Source organism: Rhinolophus sinicus, chromosome 3 (assembly GCF_057876585.1).
Source record: "Rhinolophus sinicus isolate RSI-liver-muscle chromosome 3, RSI-T2T, whole genome shotgun sequence".
Lineage (NCBI taxonomy): Eukaryota > Metazoa > Chordata > Mammalia > Chiroptera > Rhinolophidae > Rhinolophus > Rhinolophus sinicus.
The window spans coordinates 53,333,042-53,356,005 of record NC_142503.1 but is presented as its reverse complement, the minus strand read 5'-3'; positions in this window follow the sequence as shown (position 1 = coordinate 53,356,005).

Sequence of the window (22,964 nt, the reverse complement as noted above, 5' to 3'; positions counted from 1 at the left end):
AGTGAATGAGACCAGCTGATGACTCAATCTTTTGCCCTTGGTGCAGCTTTTTATTTTCTTTGTTTTTAATAGCATAAAGTTCAATTTTGCTGCATTTTATGGGACAAAAATATTTATATTACTACCTGAAAACCTACAGGTTCTGGAAGTTTAAGAACCTAGCTAAAGCAAACAAGGATCTGCAGATGCTAATACCTCCTAACACCTGGCTGGAAGTTGGCTAAGCAGGAGATGGCTAGGGCAATACCTGTATTTCCAAACTTGACTATTGGAAGAATGAAGATGCTATTACAAGAAGAGAAAAATTTGCAGGAGGAAATAAAAAACATAGTTTTAGACATCTTGATGTTAAGGTCTGTTGTGACAGCTAGATAAAAAAAAAATGCAACAAGATGAATCTTGAGAGAAAGATAAAAAAAACAGACTATATGTTTGGAATTATTCAGGATGGAGGTAAAGGCTGAAGGTGGGGTGGAGGATGTAGAAAATGTTCTTCTGAAGTCAGTCAGTCCATGCAAACCAGCTTTTCAAGAACCTCATGTGCATCAAGGGTCACAGGCTCAGTCACGGTTCAAGATATAAATGATAAACGTCTAAGTTTTGCTTTGTCTTGTGCAAAAAATAAAATAAAAAAGATATTAACCATACAGAACATTAAAAAAAAAAAAAGATGTCAACTTTGCAGTCACTTTTCCTTTGTGTTGCACATTTTTTCCTGAGGACATTTAATCATCATGTTTACATACTAAAGTGACCAATTCAGTAAACAATTAAATAAATTATATATATATATATATATATATATATATATATATATATATTACATATATATAATTTATCACATATATATCACAACAAAAAATATATAAATATATATATAAATTATATAAATATATATATAAATATATATATATATATGTATATATCACAACAAAAAACATTTAGTTGACCGTTTTAGACATTTGAAAGCTAAGTCTGGAAGAGCTCCCTCTGTGTAGTATCTCCCATTCAGTTAAGTGTCCACACCTCCATTTAGCTGCCATTACATGGACCTTCATTTTGCTCCAAAGTTGAGAAGAATTTGATTTAACTGCCAAAACACACAAACTAGTTTTTGAAAGCAAAATGTTAATTTGTCAAGTTATGTCCTGTTTCCTTTTCTTTATGGGAAGGTTTTTCATTACAAATTTAATTTCTTTAATAGATACAGAGCTATTTAGCTTTTCGATTCTGCTTTCTTCTTATTAAAGGTGGTAGTACAACGATACCAATTTAAGGAAAAGCTCATATTTTTATAATATCTAACAATAAAGGAGGAAAAGGGCTCTCCTTACAAGAAATCTTTTGTTTAAATCTTCCCTTTCTGTTGAAAATTAAGCCACCATGAACATGAAGCCAAAAAATGTTGGTCTTTTCTTCTAATGTAACACAGATGGACAATGTACCATTCTGAGGCCATGCAGGGGAGCAGCATTTCAGCACTGAAAGGTCACATCAGAATTAAGTTGGTTTCAGTAAAATGAAACAAAATGAAAACTTTGTGTCTACCCCCCAAGCCTAGTTTTTCAAGTTCTTTCATAAAGACACAGTCAGGCATAGAATTGCCATAGTGTTACCTACCACAGGCTCTGCTGTTCATAATCTGGAAAGATGTACTGGTCCACTGCCCAGAAAATTTCATCACTAAGCACCTTTAGTTCTTTCATAAGACACTCCATGCCTCACCTTCCAGAAAGTACTCCATGAATTTGTTGATGGAACAAATTAATGAGTTAAATTACTACTATGCTTTTCCTTCTTGCTGATTCTCCCAAAAAGGTGTAAAGAAGCTTAAAGTTTTAGCAATTAATAAGAGGTTTTTGGTCTGTATGTAATTTAGCATAAAACATATCAGGTATGCATGATCCTTCACACCTGTATAAGGGGTGGGAATGCTAACTTTTGCTGTAAGAAATTGTAGTAGACCTGACCTCATGTTATGGCTGTCACACAAAGGATTTAGAGAAAATTAATGTTGCCCTTGAAGTGTTTTGATGTGAAACAATGTCATTTATGGAATTTCCTCAGGAATACATCCTTTGTACTGATTTATAAATTCAGCATCCTCCACTTTTATAGGTAAGCAGCTAGCAAAACCTTGTATTAGTTATCCTAAAATTAGCTTTTGTATTCAGTTTTTCCAGAATTTGTATAAATCCATTCATAGTCACCTTGTCTAGACTCTGATTCTGTGTTGTTATCACCTGTTATAATAAAAGGGAGAGGACTAGCAGTTAAGACCTGGATTACTTACTGTGGACTTGTATTTAGTCACCTCATGACTCTAAGCCTCAGTTTTCTTATCTGTCAAATAGACCATCTATGACCTACACCTCATAGGGATGATGTGGGAGGTTGGAGTAATAACATCGAAAGACTTTATAAACTGTAACTCCCTCCACAGATGCAAAATGTAATGATTCTGTCTGCATCAGCCAGCTAATCTATCCTCATCCCTTGTTATTTCAAAGGGGTCCTCTGTATTTGCCACAGCTCTACTGTGCCCTTTTGAGTTTTATCTACCAGAACCAGGTACTCCGAGAAAGTCGTGACTGGAGGCTAATTCCTTGTTTGTAGTTCCTGTTTGATATTAATAATGATAGTAATGGCTAATATTTATATAGTTTACTATGAGCCAGATGTCATTCTAAGCACTTTATAGAAATTAGCTCATTTAAACTTCATAACAACTTTAGAAGGGTGCTACAGAAAATGAAACTGAGGGACAGAGAGGTCAGTAACTTACTTGAGGTCAGATTGGGGTGGAGCCAGGATGTGAACACAGGCAGTCTGGCTTCAGACACTCTAATCAGCATGTTTTACCATAGTCTCACACTGGACCAAGTTAAAGGAATGAATCACGTTCTGTTTTCCAAGTTTCATTTCTTGGATTATAATGTCCTATGTTTTAGCCAGTAATTCACATTTCAGAAGCCACACTAAAGACATAGAAACCTTTTTATAGACAAAGATTTTTGTTATACTATAAATAATGGAGGATATTATATGAAAACTAAATATTCAATAACAAGGAAATAGATTGTGTTTTTTTAAAGAACAAGAAGAACCATTGACAAAATCTCAATGTCAGTCATAGCTTCACTTAAAATTATGTTTAAAATAATGTGCAAGAACATACAAATAATTCTGAATGAAAAAAGCAATATAGAAATTTGATTATCATAATTACATAAAATACACACATACACATAAAACTATAAAAAGGAATGAGCAAAAATAAAACATGTATTGTCTCTAAGTGATTTTAAAAAATGTCTTCTATGTTTTCTGTCTCCTACTTAAAAATAAAACTTATACGGCTTTTATAATGGAAATGTAGTAAACTTTATTTTGTAATTTTCTGTTTCTTTTTCTGTTTGTAATTTTTCCACCTAAAATTATGTTTTTCTGTCTCATTTTAGAACTTATCTGATATTCTCTGTCTACCCTGTCAGTGATTAGAAAGGGCAGACGAAGGTACACTTGTTCCTCAAGTTCAGATTGACACATGGAGTGAGACAAAATGCCTGGAAATCTCTTATTCTAAGTAGGGCATTCAAGCGTATGAGACATAATAATGATATATTCTGATATATTCTGAAATGTATCAGAAACTTATGATGAAAAGAAAACAAAGAAGAAGCGATAAAGAAAGTAGAGAAGAAAGAAGAAAAAAAGATAAAGCAACATAGAAGAACTCTTAGCAAAAACTAAACTATGCAACAGACCCAAAATGTCTCTCCAAGCAGGGCCAGGTAAGTACCAAAAAGTTATGACTAACAGCAAGTTAGGGAGGACAGGATTCAAGAACAGATAAGCAAATCACTTGAAAAGATTTGGCTGGGAAATCCATAAGAGTGAAAACAAGAGGGAAAAAAATATAAACCTAGTTATTGCAGGTTTGATGGTCTGTATGAGTTCAGTGTCCAGTCAGGAAGATAGGAACCACTCTAGATTTCAAACAGAGGGAATTTAATACAGGAATTGATTACCAAAGGATTGAAAGGAATAGAAGAGCATAAATGGGAAAGGCAAAGTTATCAAAAGATTAGTAATTGTAAAAAGCCTCTGCAACCCACAAGGCCAGAAGAACATAAAGAAAAAGGGTGATACCAAAGGTTCTTGCTTGCTACAAAAGAGAAAGAGCTGGCGCTGGGGCTGCAGCCATTTTTCAGGAAGTTGGTAGCCTACCACCTCAGTGCTGTAAGAAGTCCAGGGTCCCAATGTTGGCAACTACTGTTGCTGTAACTTCTGGAGCCAGAGCCCATGGGCACTCTACCACTGAGGCTGCTAGAACAGCTGCCATTATTGCTACTGCCCAAATTGCCTGAGTAGGAACCCAGGAGCTCATGTTCTCCTGCCATTGCCAAGGTCAATGGCAGATGCCATGCTGGAAGCAGGGGGAAAGGGTTTCCTCTAGTCTTCCTGCCTCCTGATCTCCTGTTGTGCCTCCCACTGATACAACCAACTGGCAAAGAATGTTGAGAAATGTAGTGTACAAGCTTGCAGTCCCCTTTGTGATACAGAAACAGAGCCAAAGTCAACAAAAATTAACCAGCACAGGTGCTAAGGTTAGACCAGCAATAGTCTCAGGTCTAAATTGATGCTGATCTTGGGAGATGTTGCCCATGTCCCGCTAAGCTTCCCTGCAAAGGACTATGAGTGCTTGCTTTATGTTCTAAGATTCAGTGAGGCTAAGACAGGATCTTCAGAGGCTCAAATGTCAATGTTAGAAGGATGCAGGATGGGAATCTTTATCGGAGGACATAATCCACAAAAGATCTTCTGCCATTTAATCTCACTTGGCATTTCACTATTTACAAATGTTAAGCATCATTTGCAAATCTGAAGACTGATTTCATTCTGGACTCCAAACATTCCAGTCCTAATTGAAGCCCCAAACATGATGTTTTACTTCTTTTACCATTTAAAATATAAAGCTATTATAATTTCATCTGGGATGAACAAGGATGCAGGCTGCTCTTTAGTAAATCTGGGAGTTGGTCACATGGTTTTGTTTTTCATTTATGTTCACAGAGTTATTATTTGTGACATTGTTAAACAATAAACAAGAGGAAATAGTTTACATTGTCCTCAACATTTCTAATGATTATTATGGTGATAGTTAAATGTTTTAAGTAAAGAATTCTATCAGTGTGCAATTATGGACATATAAATAAATGGCTTAGCTTTAAAATTAGTTTTCAGGCTGAGACAATGAGAGTTGGAGGAAGATAATTACTAAGCCAATTTTATAGGTGAAAAATCTATAATACACACACACACACACACACACACACAAACACAAATTACACACAAACAACTATATGGGATGAATTACAACTTCCCTGGAAACCAAGGTAGCCACAACTTACAACTCTGCCTCCCCAGAGGAGCTGCTTCCTTACAGAGACACCTGGAGAGGCATTTCTCCCAGGCCCCCGGAACAACCTCGGTAGAAAGTGACTATACCTAGAGACAGGGAGGGACTTTACAATGTTTTTATAGACTGGTCAGCCTGGAAATACTCACTGGATATCATGTTGCTCAGTACCTCCCAGCTGCTTTCTATCTGAGACACACTGGAGGGCTTTCCTTGATATATTTATGAGAAGACTCTGACCCCCAACCCCACCCAATCCAGACCTATAGCCAGCTAGCCACTGTCTTTCTGGGTCTTCACCATGCCCCAAACTCAAAAGGAAACGAGGGAATATTGAAAAGCAAACTAATAACCAGGAAATCTGCTCAAATTTTTCTCATCTATAAAATGGGATAATGAGAGAAGCCCAATACTCTATACTTCCCCAGTATTTAAGTGATTCTTTATGCATCTGTGTAACACACACACTCACACACACTAGGACATGAGCTCTTGGAGGGCCACATCGGTGTCCCTAGGGTCTTGAATAGTTGCATATTCCCCCATACATGGCCAACATTCAATAGATACTCATTTAATAAATAAATGAGAGAAAGCAAAACATGTTAAGTATGAGAAAGCACTTTGAGAAATATAATTCCTTACATTTAAATGGGATTTTATAGTTTATAAAGTATATACATATGTATATATAAAAGTATATTTATAAAACACTTCAAAATATAAAGTATTAGGTTGGTGCAAAAGTCATTGCAGTTTAAAAGGTTAAAAATAATTGCAAAAAACCACAATTACTTTTGCACCAACCTAATATACAACGTATGTAAACGTTTAATTCCCAAAAAGTAAACTGGGCAGATATTATTATCCTCACTTTATCAAGTGAAAAATAAAGTTCAAAAGGATTAAGTAACTTACCTAAGCCCCACTGAGTAACCTGCTATGCTTCACAAATGTAGGTGGTCTCATTTTCTGCATGTGAACAACATTTTCATTTCTTTTGCACCCCATTATTTTCCAAATCAAACTGAAGAAATGAGAAGACCCACTCCCTCACAATTTACAAAGTGCATTTTACCCAGTCTTATTGTCTACATTAACTCCCTTGCATCCAGGTTTTCTTTCTAAAGGACTGGAATTTCTAGAGTTTGTCTGGGAGAGAGGATGGTGTGGGCCATTCCCCTGCCTTGGTAAAATGACCCTTTACACTCTGAGAGGTGTTAACTCCAGGAAGAAAGGGTGCATTGTCTCTCACTAATCTCCTAGGTAGCTCTTCATTAGCTAAAGGCAATACGGCAGGGAATAGAGTGTTCGAAGAAGTGACAGTTTAAAGTGCCAGAATATATGGTTGGCACTTACAGGCCACAAATCAATCACAATCAATGAGAGGAAGATTTGACTTGCCAGCCTAGCTCTAATTGTACTGTAGGAAGTAATCTTTGTCTTTTACCCTCAAAACAGAGCTCTGGAAATACTGGCGGGCCTGACTTTCAAGCGCCTTTATTAGGCAAAGCATTGCAAAGATGTTAAGGGGATAAGTAGGGAGGGAGGAAGGGAGGGCAGGACAGGATGGGAAGGAATAAAGCTCAACAACGTGTGGCTTTCCAAACCAAGGGTGTTTATTGCTTATAAGCTTAGAGGTGGGACACTGAAAGGACAGTCACTCTGTGATCCTGGAAAGGAAGACAGAGGACACTGCGAATTACCTGCAGGAGAAATGAGGTCCTTCAAACACAAGATACAATAATCTGCAGCAAAGGTCAGAGAGAATTCACGACTGATCTGATGGAAATTCTGAGTGTAAAGAGGACTTTGGGAAACGGCCATTGCAACTCATATGAGCAAAAGAAATGCCAAACCTCTTTGCTTAATAATAATTCTAATAGCTCTCTTGTATTAAACACTCCTGTGTGAAAACCATTTTAATAACGGCAAACTCTTCTTAGGAAGAGTCAGGTTTCTCAGTACTCTGTATCTATGATCTCATTTATTCCTGACAACAACCTATGGGGTAGGTACTACCGTCACCATCCTCCAGATGAGAAGGGGAGGCAGGAAAGGATTAGGTGATTTGGCCAAGGTTCCCCAGCTTGCAAGTAATAGGGTCAGGATAGAATTTATGTCTCTAACCTTTCACTATCCAGTTTCTGTCTTGCTCTCATGACCTCATTTCATCTTCACAATGACACAGTTAAGAATGTATTATGACCCTCGTTTTACGGATGAGAAAGCTAAAGCTGAGAGGGGCCAGACATAATGTCAGACGGAAGTGGTGGGGCCAGGATTCAGACTAGGCCTGTTGTAATCCACAGCCCATAAACTCGCCCTCCAACACATCACCTGCCTAAGAAGAAGTGTGCTTTCCAGAACTGTAGATTTCCTAAAGGAAATGGAATTGTTTTTACATGTTTATGTTTCAGGCTTCTCAGAGCCAGGTTTGATGTGATTCTTTGGCTAAAAAAGGTGTCTATGTTCCCAACCCCTACTTGGAAATTACACGTTTTCCATGTGAAATATCCACCATGATTTTTAGTACTAATCAGGAACTGAAAACAACTTAACAACCTTCCTCAGTTAAAGGGGCTAAGAGAGGAGAAGCTAAAGGTCTTCTAAGCAACTGGGGGAAAGATCTGTTCAAGAAAAGATCGTGCTTTTCATAAAGACAAACAGGGTTGGATTTATTTCAACAGAACAACATCCCCAGAAATCCCTTTTTTAATATGTTTCAAAACTACTGTTCCCCAAGCTCACTCTTGGATGTTTCCTACCTCTCCTTTCCTTATGTCTCAACTCAGAAGAATTTAGTTGGAGAATTACAAGAGTAAAATCCAAAAATGAATAAGACCCACTTGGGGGAAACATATCTTTAACAGCACAGACTTATTTGCCTCAGGACTTTACTTTCTCATCCGGGAAGCACTGACCCCCAATGGTCAGGGCCAGCCTAAACAAAACTGAAAATTAGGAAAACTCTTTCTCTCCTTCTGGTGCAGCTGTAGCCGCCTCTTCCCCACCCCGCGTCCACCTCCCATACACCCACAGTCTCCTTCCAGGACCCACGGATACTGAGTATCCTCATGCTGCTATGGAGCTCCTGCAGGCTCTGCACAGACGGTACAGATGGGTACCGCACATATCCCTATACACACACCAACAAAGTAGCACTAACACAGATGAGTGGGGAATGCGGTTTTGATGATATGAGCTCATATGATACACTGCCTCGGTGATGGACACCTGATCACCTTGTAACCCTCTTACACCAGGATCAGTCCTGCAGAGCCCACAGCTCACAGGAAATCAGTGACGAGCTCAGCCTCTAGCCACCTAGAAAGGTGGGTTCAACTTGCATATCGAAAAAAACACACCTTCATAGGCTAAATATACAGGGAATCTGACAGTGACTATGACCCAGTCCTCTCTTTGTCCTCTCCTGCCAAATAACTTTTCTTCCATGTCCACTCCCTCCTGTGACCTCTTATCTTCAAGCAGCTTTGTCCAAGGACACGCTCCTTGGGATTTTGCCGGCAAGCCCTCCCCTTTGCCTGTGACCGTGCCCAGAATACTGTCCATAGAAGCCGCCACTCTCCTAGCTCAGAAAAGAACCCCGTATTATGCTCTTTGACCGCCTGTCCTCCCACTCAGAGTGGCCCATGAGATCCTTGGTGTGTGAGATCCCGTCAGTGGACAGTGAGGGAAGTCCTGGAGTGATTAATGTTTCCCAGACAGCTCTGCAAGGATTCATTCACATGCAGTAAATCTCCCTGTCCCCCTAATGCTAAGATGTCATCTTGGAAAGCTGAGAGGACTACAGGCATGAGAAGCCAAGGGTAAGTTCATGAGAAGCAAATGCTTTATTTGACATGGAAACTCCTCAAGCATTATTCCAGAACACCAAATTCACTGAGTTTAAAGCCAAAACTGTTCTAATTAGCTCCATCTTGTACAAAACCACTAGCTACAAAGAAGATATTTTTGACCTATTTAATTCAAGGGGTTCTGTCTTCATCGAGGAGGCTGATTATTTTAATGCTTTAGGCTTTTATGGATGTAAATTCAAGAAAATTGTCATTCTTCAATTCCTGTTCTGTGTTTAATCTATACCAAACCATGGCCTTCAGGAACATCAGTAAATCTTAGTTAAGGATTCTTGGTGCAAGCCCCTGTGTTAAGAACCAGGAAGATGGGAAGGTGTTTACTTAATGTAAGTAGTCAAGGAAAGAATTCAGGCAAGTGTTGATAATTCTGATCCAAAACTAAAACTTCCAGACAATTGAAGGAAGAATGGGCAACTGCTTAATGTTAAAAAAGAAAAAAAAATTCAGATAAAAATGTCAGTTCTATATCTACCAAGCCAAAAGTAAAGTGTTAGTTATTCGATTGTTTGGGCCCATGCAGATAATAAATACAGGTTCCAGGAAACCATACAAGTAGAATGGACCAAAATAAGTAGAAGCGAACAGAAAAGCCGAAAAAAGCAGCTCCACCCTACCCACAACCTACCTCCCTAACACACACACATTCAACAGTCTATTCTTTCCCCTAGGAAACCTCTCTCCTTTTTCCCAATTGTAATATCTTGATGCAAGTTACATAAATAATTATTTTTATAAGTCATTTTACGTTGGCTCTGTCTACCCACACTAATGAGAAGGAACAATAATTAAACGTTGCAGCCATCTGGCTAGGCAGTCACATGAAGATGGCATTCTATGCCTGCCTGCGTTTGCTATGAAGGCCTCATTTTGCAGCGCAGCTCGTCCATATAGGAAAACCCCTTTCAGACAAGTGGGGAAACTCCGATCACTGCTGGAGCTAACCTTTTTCAAAAGCATGCAGCACAGGGAGGTAAGCATGATGACATGCCAACTCCACAACTGCCAAGGACTTTTGGTGTGAGCTCCATTTCTATCTACGCTCACTCCCAGATGACCTCATCTAGTTTCATGACTTTTAATAACAAACTATTTCCAAATTTGTATCTACAGCCAGAGCTACCCTTAGGGCATTTGGGAACTGGGCAAATATTTTATGCCAATCCCTGTCGCTATAAACAATTTGAGTCACCCAAAGTCAGCCTGTCAGCACTGTTCTGGTGGTCCAATTGAACACAACCCTGAAAAAGAAAAACCTTGCTGGGCAATGGAGTGGTCCTCTTGGGATGACCCTAGCATTGGCACACTGACATTTCCAGCTGTCCCAGGCACCAGAGGAGCACTTAGAAAAGCTGGAGAAAGTCCATCTAAAGTCCAGGGTCCCAGGCAAGGCACAGCCAGTGGCTTGCTTGGCCTGGTCTAAGAAAATACTGTCCCAAGCCCCAACCTCTGTTCCAAATTTCAAACTTGTCAGAAGTCATCCACTTCCCAGCATACAACCATCCACCATTCCAACCACTGGCACATTTATATGTTTTCATTGCTCAGTAATATACATCCATATAGATGTGCACATTGTGTATGTGTGTGTGTGTGTGTGTGTGTGTGTGTGTGTGTGTGTGTTTCTCCTCTCTACAGCAGGTTACCACTGAAAAATGCAACGATGAAGTCCTCATGATGGCAAAACCATCATTTCATGTTTTGAGAAAGGGGAGCGGTAGTGTGGGAGTGGCTACTAAGTGCCACTTGGTCAGCGATCGCATCTTAAATACCATCTTCGCTGATCTCATTGTGCCCAAACCTGTGGCTGAGAGGAGGGTTAGCCATGAGCTCAAAAGAAGAGTCTAGGCTGCAGAAGGAATTTTTTTTTTTCCTCTGTGCCCAGAATGGGGACACAGCTAATGCTCTCCTGAACCAAATGAGAAAAGCAGCCTTCTCATTCACGTATGTAAAAAAGCATCCCCAACCCTCTACCATTTACCAGGAAGGCTACTGATGTGAATGACACACCACCCCTGAGAGCTGTACCTGAAACATCTGGGGGACATGTCTCCTGGTTCCCAGAAGTTAAAGATGGTCACCTCAGAGCTAAATGGGGCATCTCGGATTGTGGCATTCACCCCAGGGACTGGCATCAAGCTCTTCCAGGAACCTCTGAGAGCCTAGAAGCCTCAGAAGAGAAAAACAGCAGCTACAGTCCACAGAACTGCATAGCATGTATTTAATTAAAATTTCAACTGGAAAAAAAGACCCCCTAATGTTTTGTTCCCTTGAGCAAATATTGTGACCCTTCTGCAGCCTTCAATGTTGCATTCCGCCCTTCTGTTTGCTGGATAACAACTAAGCTCCTTTGGTTTTACTAGATGAACACTGCGACCTTTTCCAAATACAATGGACTTTTCCAAATATGTATTATCATTTTCCCCTTTCTAATGCCAACTTGTGACTTCAGGCCTAGCTTTCACACCCCTGTTAAATGTCATCAGTTTGTTTGCCCTACCCAAATGTCACAAGGTCCCTCCTTTTCTGTTGACCACAAAACAATTTTGGGGTGGAGAAGCATTTTTAGGGTGTCCACATGTATAAAGACAACCTATGCTGGGATGTGTGCAGAACAGAGGGGTGATCACGCAACCTAGCTTCCACCTGAGTACAGATGTTCAGAAAACAACCAAAGCCATGGTCAAAATTCTGAGTCTAGGGACTTTCTTTCCTCCAAAACAATTACCCAGTGGTGTCTTCTCATTTAATGTGAGCTAACATGCACCAAAAATGTTGTTGCCTCATCCTGTACTTCCCCTGTGGACATATCACAGGCAGAGTTTACCCTGAATATACTCACAATAGATCTGCATGACCAGTGGCCAAACTTGAACATATTTCCATTGCTTATGCAGGACGTCCTACATCCCTGTTAATTTATTTTTATATCAACCACAGAAGCGATTAGGCAACAGGCCTAGGTTATATCTGCTTAACAGAGTTCTTTGCTCTATTATAAAATTCTGACATTTAATAAATAAGTGTAACATCACTGTTCATGAGGCACCAAATGATACTCTAAAAAATGTCCACGCTTCATACCCTCAGTCTTTCTTGTTAAAGGAAACATATTCAGGAAATTATCATACTACCAGCAGTATAGTGACCTCCACTTTTATTTACAAACCAAAATAAGACACTTGATTGACTCTTTGTTGGAAGAATAAGAGATAATCTTGGAATTATATGTTTGACTATCACCTTGGGTATGGGCTCATAAACTAGCTTCGATCATGTTGAATAGTCGATAAAGATAGGCAATAAAGACCTTCCCCATTCCCCTCCAAATAACCTTGACAGAGGCATGCAAAGTCACACTGAAGTCCTTACATCTTAAAAGGATGAAGACATTGAGAATTTTATTCCAGTTTGTTAAGCAGTCCAGCACAGAATGAAAAAGGTGTGGCCTTTGGGGAAACAGTCTCAAAGAGGTGGAAAAACTTGTAGATTCTGATTATATAGCAGAAAGAAGTCAAGTCCCTCACTTGTCTGAGGAAAAATGCTGCAGACTAATATATCAATGCAGCCATCTTGCTCTCTGTTTTGTGAATTTAATCAACCAAGCCTTTTCTTCATAAAGGTGTCTTACAATTTTATTTAGTCTTTGGGACCCTTCAATACATCCACACTGTTTCCAGTGTGGTCATTCTAAGATGCAAACTTGATCATGTCACTCCCTTGCTTAAAATCCTTCTAGCTTCATAAACTTCATATAAAACTCAAACAACTTACTATGGCATGCAAAGCCCCCTCCCCCTGTCTTACATCATCTCTTTCTACTCTCCAACTCTTACCCTATGTTCCTATCATAGTGAATCATTTGTAGTTCCCAGAATGCTCCATGTTCTCTCATGCCGCCATGGCTTTGCTTATGATGTTCCTTCTTCCTGGAGTACTATCCCGCCCCTTCCTGTCCACTCCCCACTGACTGCTTGGATAAACTTCCTGGATACACTTATTTAATCTCCAAACCTGAGCTTTCTTTTCCCAGTCTGGGCTAGGCTCCCTTCCTCTCTGCTCCTACAGCAGTGGTTCATACTTATAGACCTTATTATACCATACTGTAACTATCTACTTATGGAAAATGAAAATATAAAGAACTTCTTTCATACAGAATTATATAAAAAGAAGTGCTACATAAAAAGTATGTGAAAATATTAGAAAGTATATAAACATAAAACAAAAGACTCTGACAGTCCATGAACCTTTCTTTCCTCTTTTACCTGTGGTCTCTTGAAAGACCAGAAGACACTTACATTACCTTTGCTCACTTCCCCTTGTTCACACCCAGCTACAAAAGAGGGAAGGAATGTAGTCTCCAGTCATGTGGCCACATGCCAAGCTAAATTCAGGGTTTCTCATACTGAAGAAGAAGGAGGGGAGGAGGAAAGACTAGATACTGGAGAACATCTAGCAGTGAGTAACTTAAAAAATGAGAAAAGGCTAATGCACATAGCAAATCCTGAAGTTTACAAAAGTAGGATTCCAGAAATACTTTGAACAAAGTTTCCCATCACCTAATACAGGAAGAACTGACTAGACAATTCCTGGAGAAATGGAGGAAGAAAACAGAATCAGAACTTGACTGGGTTGAGTATACTCCTATTTTATAGAAACTGATAACTTATCTCTCAAATTTAAAACATGAGCTTTAGACATAACAGTCCCTGAGCTTTTTAACCTCTGGGCTATAAATTAGTAGATATGCATCTGCTCTGCTTGTGAAACTTTTCTCTTGGCAGACATAAGAAGAGCTCAGCTTATACAAAGTAGTTTCCTGGGGTTTAACATAGTAAAAGTAATGATTGCAACAAAACTACGGACTCTGCCAAAACTTTGGGAATTCACTGATTTCCCCCAATGGCTTCTGTACTTGCTCAATTTCTGAACAGCATGATCCTGAAAGAAGCAACTTAGTACTTAAAAATAAACCTTGAGTATCATGTAAAAGTATATTTTGCAACAACTGACCTAAACTTTGACCTCTCAAATACCTGATCATTTGGTTTTTCGTGCTGTTGAACATCAGATTCACGTGAAAAAGCATTTCCTTTGTGCTCTACTTGTAAGTGCTGTTGCCTGACATGGCTCTGAACGGGACACAGTCGCATCCTCTAGAACTGGGGGCAGATGATCACGAGGCCTGTGCTTCACTTGCCTTAAGGAATCACAGAAAAGAGAAAGATCAGGAGAAAGGCTGTCATGGCAGAAATCAACTGTAGGATCCACCAGGAGATACGAGCTCCAGGTTGCGAGTTCTGTGTTCACTTCTTGAGGTGAAAAAATAAATAAAAATAAATTGCCTTGACAAGATGAGAAAGAAAGTCATCTAGTTATTGGGAAAAAACAATGACTTCTTGAAAAGAACAAGAAAAAGAGACAGAGGCCTCCGGAGAGACAGACAGACATCATACAGACATGCGTCTCTGTGAGAAGAGCAGATATAGGAAAGGACGGTGAAGCCTGTAGAGCAGGGACGTACTCATGCTCTGTTGGTAATAGAAAGTCAGGGTAGTAGTTTTACAAAATAATTTCTAATTTTGTTTCTACATTATTGTGTAACTAAACACCCCACAGAAACTTCCTGCTTTAACACACACACACACACACACACACACACACACACACAATGTGCGCGTGTCCCTTTTAAATCCATATCTGATTCCACAGGAATGTAAGGGAAATCTCTAACTGCCCAAGTGAAGGAGAAAGTAAAAATCCGGGCGGTAATCCTTGTAATAATTTTCCAGCCCCAGGAACCCAAAGGGCTTAAGTTCTATAACCTTATATGGGAAGAAGAGGGAGATGGAATTAAGACCTCCACATAAAGTTGGGATCTTTAAAGACCTATACCTATTATATCTGTGCTGCAAGGTTGTTTGTTTCTTTCTTTTTCTTTTTCTTTTTTTTAAAAATCTTCCACTAGCCTAGGGAAATGACAAGCAAGTTTATCTGTTTGGGCCTGAGATCTGGGTAGTTGAAACAGTCTTCCCTGAAAATACATAACCATAGGCATCCTGCACTTGGATCTGGAGTTCAGATTTATACTTCCTGTTTAGTTCAGAATCCCCCAGGTGAGAAGGAGCATAGAAATAGACCCAAAGATAATGACACCCCTGGGGTAACTGGCTATAAACAGACACTGAACCACTCGTGATTTCAATATAGGCCAGACAAAAGTCTTCAAGCAAATCCCTGCTTAACATTTCTTACAATCCAAAATTACAAAACATCTAAGAAACAATTCAGAATGAATGAGAGAAGCAGACAGAAGAAATAGCAATATTAAACTCCAAGGACTCTAGATATTAGAACTATTAGAAAGAAACTATAGAATTAGTGTGTTTAAAAGAATAAAAGATATAAAAGAGAAATTAAAAGCAAGAAAATGTATAAAACAATATATAAAACGATGGGTAGATTTGAAGAAAAAAATACAACTTAGAGAAATTAAAATTTAAAGCAGTGCAAAGAAAAGCCTAATTGTTGGTTCAAACTGCAAATTAATCACATCCGAAGGAAGAACTAGTGAACTAAAATTAGATGTGAGGAATTAATCCCAGATGCAGCACAGAGGGATAAAGAAATAGAAAATATGAAGGAGAGTTTAAGAATGATGAAGGGGAGAGTAAGAAGGTCCAACATAACTGATAGTCACCTCAGAAAGAAAATTAGTGGAGAGACAACATTTGAAATAACATCTGAAATTTTTCAGAATTTTTCAGTTGATCAAAAATATGATCCATGGTGTGGCGGGATGACTCAGTTGGTTAGAGCACAAGCTCTAAACAACAGGGTTGCCAGTTCGATTCCCACATGGACCAGAGAGCTGCGCCCTCCACAACTAAATTGAGGACAATGACCTGCTGGAGGAGTGGCCAGATGGCTCAGTTGGTTAGAGTGCGAAATCTCAACAACAAGGTTGCTGGTTCAATTCCCACATGGGATGGTGGGCTGCGCCCCCTGCAACTAAAGAGTGAAGATGGCAACTGGACTTGGAGCTGAGCTGCACCCTCCATAACCAGATTGAAGGACAACTTGGAGTTGATGGGCCCTGGAGAAACACACTGGTCTCCAATATTCCCCAATAAAAAAATTTTAAAAATATGATCCTTGGATATACTAAACATAACAATTTCAAATCATCAATAAGTAAAATGCACCTATCCAGATTTATTATAGTGAAACTGTAGAATACCAGAGAAATAGAGATCTTAAAGCAGTCAGAGAGAAAATAAATGGATTACTTACCAAAAAGAAAGAAAAGATAGAGAAAAAACAAAAAAACAAACAAAAAAAAAGACACAGAAAGAGAAAAAGAGGAAGGAAGGAAGGAAGGAAGGAAGGAAGGAAGGAAGGAAGGAAGGAAGGAAGGAAGGAAGGAAAACACTGACAGCAAAATTCTCAATAAATTAAAAGACTGAAGACTGCATAATTTTCAAAGCATTTCAGTTTGAATTAATTCTTTAATTCTTGTAAAATAGGCCAGCTTCTGAAAGGCCTTAAAACTATCTTTATATCTTCTTTAACTTTCAAATCATAGATTATCTGAGCATAAAATTGTGGGGTTGACAGTTACTTTCTCTCAGTACTCTGAGTCTAGAAAAGGAGTGAATTAGATACAGGAAAAATAATGGTAAATGTGGTAAATCTAAACAAATCCCTAATGATGCAAAGTAACATTAACTAACAATAATATGGATAATTGTAATGCTTAAATGTATGTGGAAGGTTGGCTGGGCCACGGTATCCAGGTAAAACTTCACACATGTTTCATGAAGATAATTTCTGGATGTGATAAACATTTAAATCAGTAGACTTTGAGTAAAGCAAACTGCCCTCCATGCTGTGGTGGGCCTTATCCAATCAATTGAAGGCCTTAAGAAAAAAACAAAACTGAACTCCCCCAAAGAAGAGGAAATCTTGCCACCGACCACCTTTGGTTTCAAACTAACTCTTCCCTGGGTCTCCATCCTGCCAGCTTACCCTGTAGACTTTGGACTTACAAGACTGTACTATATACACACATACACATAACACACATTCTATCGGTTCTGTTTCTCTGGAGAACCCTGACTAGTACAATAACAATTAATATAAAAGCTAGGTAACACTAAACTACTAAACAAGAATAACATAATAAGGAGGGGCTTGATTGGATGGATGTAAACTGTTATACAGTTGATGTAGCCTTCACGAGGCGTGTAGATATATTGAGCAACTTTTGATTTTATGGCATGAATGCATAGATTTTTTTCAATGTAACCATGGAAAAAGAATAAGACTAGACTGTGTAACTTCTAAACTAGCAGAGCTAATCAAGAAAAGTCAATCAATATGAAGGATGACAGGTAGAAAAAAAAAATATGCAGGAAAGGCAGGAAAAAAGAGAAAGCAAAATTGATAGACATAAATCACAAACATATCAGTAATAAGTGGAATAAACTTGCCAATTAAAAAGGATTACTAGAATGGATAAAAAGAGCAAAACTGTCCTCTATGTTCTTCAGAATAGATCCATTTAAAACACTGGAACCAAGAAGTGTTGAAATTCAAGAAGGAAGAAAGATATACTGGACAAATACAGATCAAAAAATACTGATATAGCTATATTAATATCAAACGAAATGGAATTTAAGGCACAGAATAATGGTTAAGAATAAAGATGGTTATTATATTATGGTGAAAGGAACAGTGTACCAGGGACATATAACAATTTTAAGCCCACATGAACAGTGGCATAGTCTCAGACTGTATAAAGCAATGAGACTCATACAGATGCCATGTCCACACAGCTAATAATAGGGTTCGAAACACCCCAGCCTTGAGATTCTTCGGGGAAAACGATTAGCCTGGCCACAGGAACACTGAATACAGACACCTGTAGACCCAAAAAGTTCAAGATGGGAACCATGTTGCTCTACCGGTACTGGCCCAAGAACCGCAGCAAGGCAGCCTTCCAGTGGCTCTGTGGAGAAGCAACCTTTCCTTTTTGTTAGAATCCTGAGGCTGGAGTTAGAAACTTGGAACACAAAGATTGCCTATTTCTCCAGTCTCACACTTCCTCCCTGGCAGTAAGACAGACACAAAGGTAGCTCCTACCTTCCTCTGGAATTATGTACCTAATTCATTTATGCGATGTGGCCCCCACCCAGTGAGACTCTGCTTCAGTACTTCTTAAGACAAAATATAATGATAATGATGTTAGAAAAGCCCAGATTCCTTACAAAGGAAGCTTCTTGGTTCCTTCCTCCCATTAAGGTTACACAACCTGACTTGAGAGGTAGAATACCATGGTGGCTAAAAGCCCATGCCTGGCCATCAGATGGTCATGGGCGCAAATTTGAACTGTAACAGCTAAGTATAAATAACTTTGGACTTAAATGTTATATGCTTGTTATCAAAAGTGAAATAGTATTTATAAACATGACAGTATTTGTCACAGAACAATCACAATTTATGCAGATTGATGATGATGATGATGACAATGATAATGATTATTGTTTGATAAGTTGTCTCAACCGCACTAAGATACTCCTTTCCAGTTATTCAGATCCACATGGAATTCTTTAGTCATTCACAAGCTGGGTCTAAGCCTTCTATCAACACCATCCTCTTTTTACACACAACTAGGAGGGCAGTTTGCTTTACTCAAAGTCTTCTGGTTTGCATCAAGTCAGCTTCTCCTACTCTCATGGTTTCTCTGTTCCACTATGTGGCACTGCTGCCTGCCACTGACTGAAGACAAAGAAGGTCATATTATGATCAGTGGAAGTTACCATGTGCCCCTTTGCTGGATAACAGCTCCTGCCCTGCAGAAACCAAGGGAATTCTGGGTACTCTGCTGCCCCGGTGTCAACAACAAATACCTGAAACTGCACTGCCTCTAGCACTACATTTCCATCATCCAGTAAGAACAAAATGTGCTTCCACTTTTCTCTCTTTTGCAGGAAGAACTGGGTAGAACAAGCTGTCCTCCAGGCATGGTCCTGGTTCTGGTCAGCTTTCCCTGCTTCTCTCTCTTATCAGGAGAGCAAAAGGGGCTCTCTGAGTCACAACTGCAAAGGCATTAACTCTTATTCTGATTCACAGCCTGCCGTGAGGGAAACATGGTCAACCCAAGAAAATGGGGACATGTCATAAAATCTGCAGACACCTTTCAATGTCTAAACCCCTTGCCATTCCCACTCCCTACTCCAAGAACAGCCTTCTAGGAGGGGTGGAGGGAATTGGTATTCCCCTCCAATGCCCCAGGGCCTATGATTCCCGTTTCCAGTGCTCTATGCAGCCAATTGACTGAGGTAATAAGTCAGCGCCCCCATGCCCTGAGTAGCCTCCAACTGAAATTCCCTCTGAAGAGGCTCTGGTTCAGGGAAGCAAAGAGGAAGAACAAGGACCAACTCTCCCCCAAGAGCAAAGCAAATATGTTTCTTTCATAGAATCACATTGAAATGTATTGAAAAAGAACATTCATGATGTGAGGCAGAAGAAAAACCCATCCTGGCATAATGGCTTCAAGTCCTTTTGTTAATTTGCAGTAAACCTGTGAATTTTCCAGCTCCTGGTTCCTGCCTTTCTTCCCATTACTTTTTGTTTGTTTGTTCATTTTCTTCATTTATTATTCAAGATTTTTACTTGGTTGACTGGAGAGCAAATCGTACCAGAAACAAAATCAACGACAGGCAATCGATTATCTTCCTGTAAACAGTACTCATTCTGACTACACCATTTTTAGTACAGTCTATAAGCACAAAGCCAATTCAGTATTAATCATTCTGATATTTTTTATCCCAGCCTTCAGAAAGATATGGGACTATGAGAACCTGCCTTCATTTATCTGTTGCTTAAAGCCACATATTCTGTCCCCACCTATCTTTGGGATGTGTCTACTTCTGCTGGTGTATTTCTGACTCTCTCTTACTTGGGCATAGCCCATGAATCAATTAACATGACCACTGGTTTATTAACAGTTCTTTTGAGGCCCTGTCATGAGAGTACCTTTCCCGAAACTGCTGTGGCTTCTCAGATTTTAACATGTAGACACGTAATGGTTTGATTTTTTTTTTTTTTTTTTTTCCCAACTTGCCCAGCTATCCGCTGGGGACACTGTGGGGCTAAACAGATGGAAAGATGGAGCAGACGGTTACCTTGTAGCACTGTGCCTCCCAGATCAGAAAGCAAGTTCATCCATTTGCGGCCCTAACAACCTAGACCTGAAATTCAGCATACTTCAAATCCCAAAGCAGCAAAACCAGGTGGAAGGGAAAAGTTGCAGGAGCAGCAGTCTTGAGCTTTCTGCCCTGTTCACTGTTGATATCAATAGTGAAGCCTCTGATGAGCCTGAGGAAAAAGGGCAAGAAACAGAAACAGATACTTCATTCCTCATGCAGCAGTGCCTTTTCAGGGCACACACAAGGTAAGTGTTCCATAAAGTTGATCGAAAGCATGGCCTCTTCCCTCCTGGAAGCCAATACGTCTCAATCTTCTGAGGTTTGTCCAGACATTTTGAATCTGATTCTCTGTTTTGCATCCAGCCAGACAGCGGGTAAGGTCCAGGGGGCTTTGGCCAATTGCTCTGGCAGAAGTTCCTTAATTCAAATACCTGAGGCCAAATATTTCATCCCCTTCTGAGTATTAGCCAATCAATCCTCTCAGAATCCACCTCCAAGTTGCATAAGCTGCTGAAAGGCGCAGGGTTGGAATGTGCAAGGCTACCCAGCGTGTGGTACAGAGAGCGAGGGGCAGAGAGCGCTTTGAGGAGCACCCACCTGCTTTCTCCTCTACCTAACGTGCATGGGAAATGCTAGAGGTGAGCCTTGAGAATCTGATGTCCAATAAATATGAGATTTCTCAGGAACATACCCCAAAATTTTAATCAAACAAAATAAGCCAGATAATTGGCTTGGCAATAATAGCGAGGTGCCACATGAATCCCTATTTTGATTAACTAGCATTGTAGAGTACTGTGTAGTTGATAACCACACACCACATCTCATTTAATGTTTGTAACACTTCTGAGATGCAGGGGTTACTATGTACTCCTGAGGCACCAGAATCCCAGCCAGACTAAAGGCCCAAGGTCAAACAGGTAGTAAATGGCCAAGCTCAAACCCCGCTCGTTGAGCTACTAGCTTGTAATTTTTCTGCTTGACCTCAGCTCCCTCACTGGGAAAGTGCTCCATTTACTCCCAAAGTTTCTCATACATTTTACCCCATTTTCCTCTCACACAACTCTGTAAGACATGTACTGTTACAATGTTCATTTTTATAGATGAGAAATTTATACACAGGATTAAGGGATTTTCCTAAATATCCTTCAACTAACTAATGGCTATTATCCAGGTCTCCTGAGGTCCAAGTCCAATGTTCTTTGAGCATTCTGACAACAGCCATCAAACTATGACCCCCTAAGAGAGATGGAAAATAGAATCAGGCCATGGCTGGAGCCAGGCCATGAAGAGAGACCATGATACCACCTTTGGCATCAGCACACTAGACTTGGAATAATGGTGTTGACACAGTGCTGGGTGCACTTTTCAATTTCCAATGGTTCTTGTGCTTCAAATTAAGCTTACAGGCCTTAATACTCTACTGCTGGAAATCACGACCCTGCCAGGCCTGGCTCGTGGTATTTCACACCGTGCATCCTGCAACCCATAGACTCAACTCCCCAAAGTACTTAAGAGCTACGGTGGTAGGAAGGGAGGCAGGGGGACTTGAGATTGTTCTTGAACCTGGGAGCTGGGCAGAATGACACACTGATTAGGAGGTACAGATTTCCAGGCTCTGTTTCATGCATTACATTCTGAAAACAGCGACCACAAGTTTAAAGAACTGATGATAAAAGTTCATTATTTCTAATTGAGAAAATCCTTCTCCAGTGACATACACGTATTAACATTAGCCCTTCCATGATCAGGAAAAGGAAAGTGTCTTCTTGACACTGGGCAAGATCCAATCCCCAAACCCCCAAGGACCAAACAAAATGGTGACCAGTTGCTCCTAATCCCAGGCAAGCCCAGGTCTGGATGGATGGAAGGTGCAGGTGCAGGTTGAAACAGGAGCCTGCTCACTGGGGACTGGCTGAGAAGAAATCAGCCATGCAGCATCTCGCTTCTCTCTCCAGCCTGAGTTACTTCCCTTTCAACAGAACACCTGCATCGCCCCAGGCCAGATGGCGAGCTCTCCAAGTCAGCATTCTGTAGTGTGAGTGCTCTAAACACCGGGGACTCTGGCTTTGGGAAGGGAATGCATTTCTTTCTTCACTGGGCTTTTATTATATATTTTTCCTGCTGGATGATATCCCAGCTATTAAGTCTTGCTGAAGACATTTGGGTGGGTGACAGGATAATATTTTAAAAATTTGAGACAGGGAACAGTTTAGAGTAGGCAGTGAAAACTAGCTTCTATCTTAAGACCCACATGGGCCCCAGGAACTCTCAACTTTGGAAGCCACAGCCAACCTACGTAACAACAAATGTTTTAGAACACAGCCACATTCACATGAAAAGTAATTTGTATATAACTATGAAAGAGGTCTTATTCAAGATTTATTCAAGAATTTATTATTCAATTCAAGATTAATTCTTTTGACTTTGAAGGTATTTGTTTATACGTGGTATTTT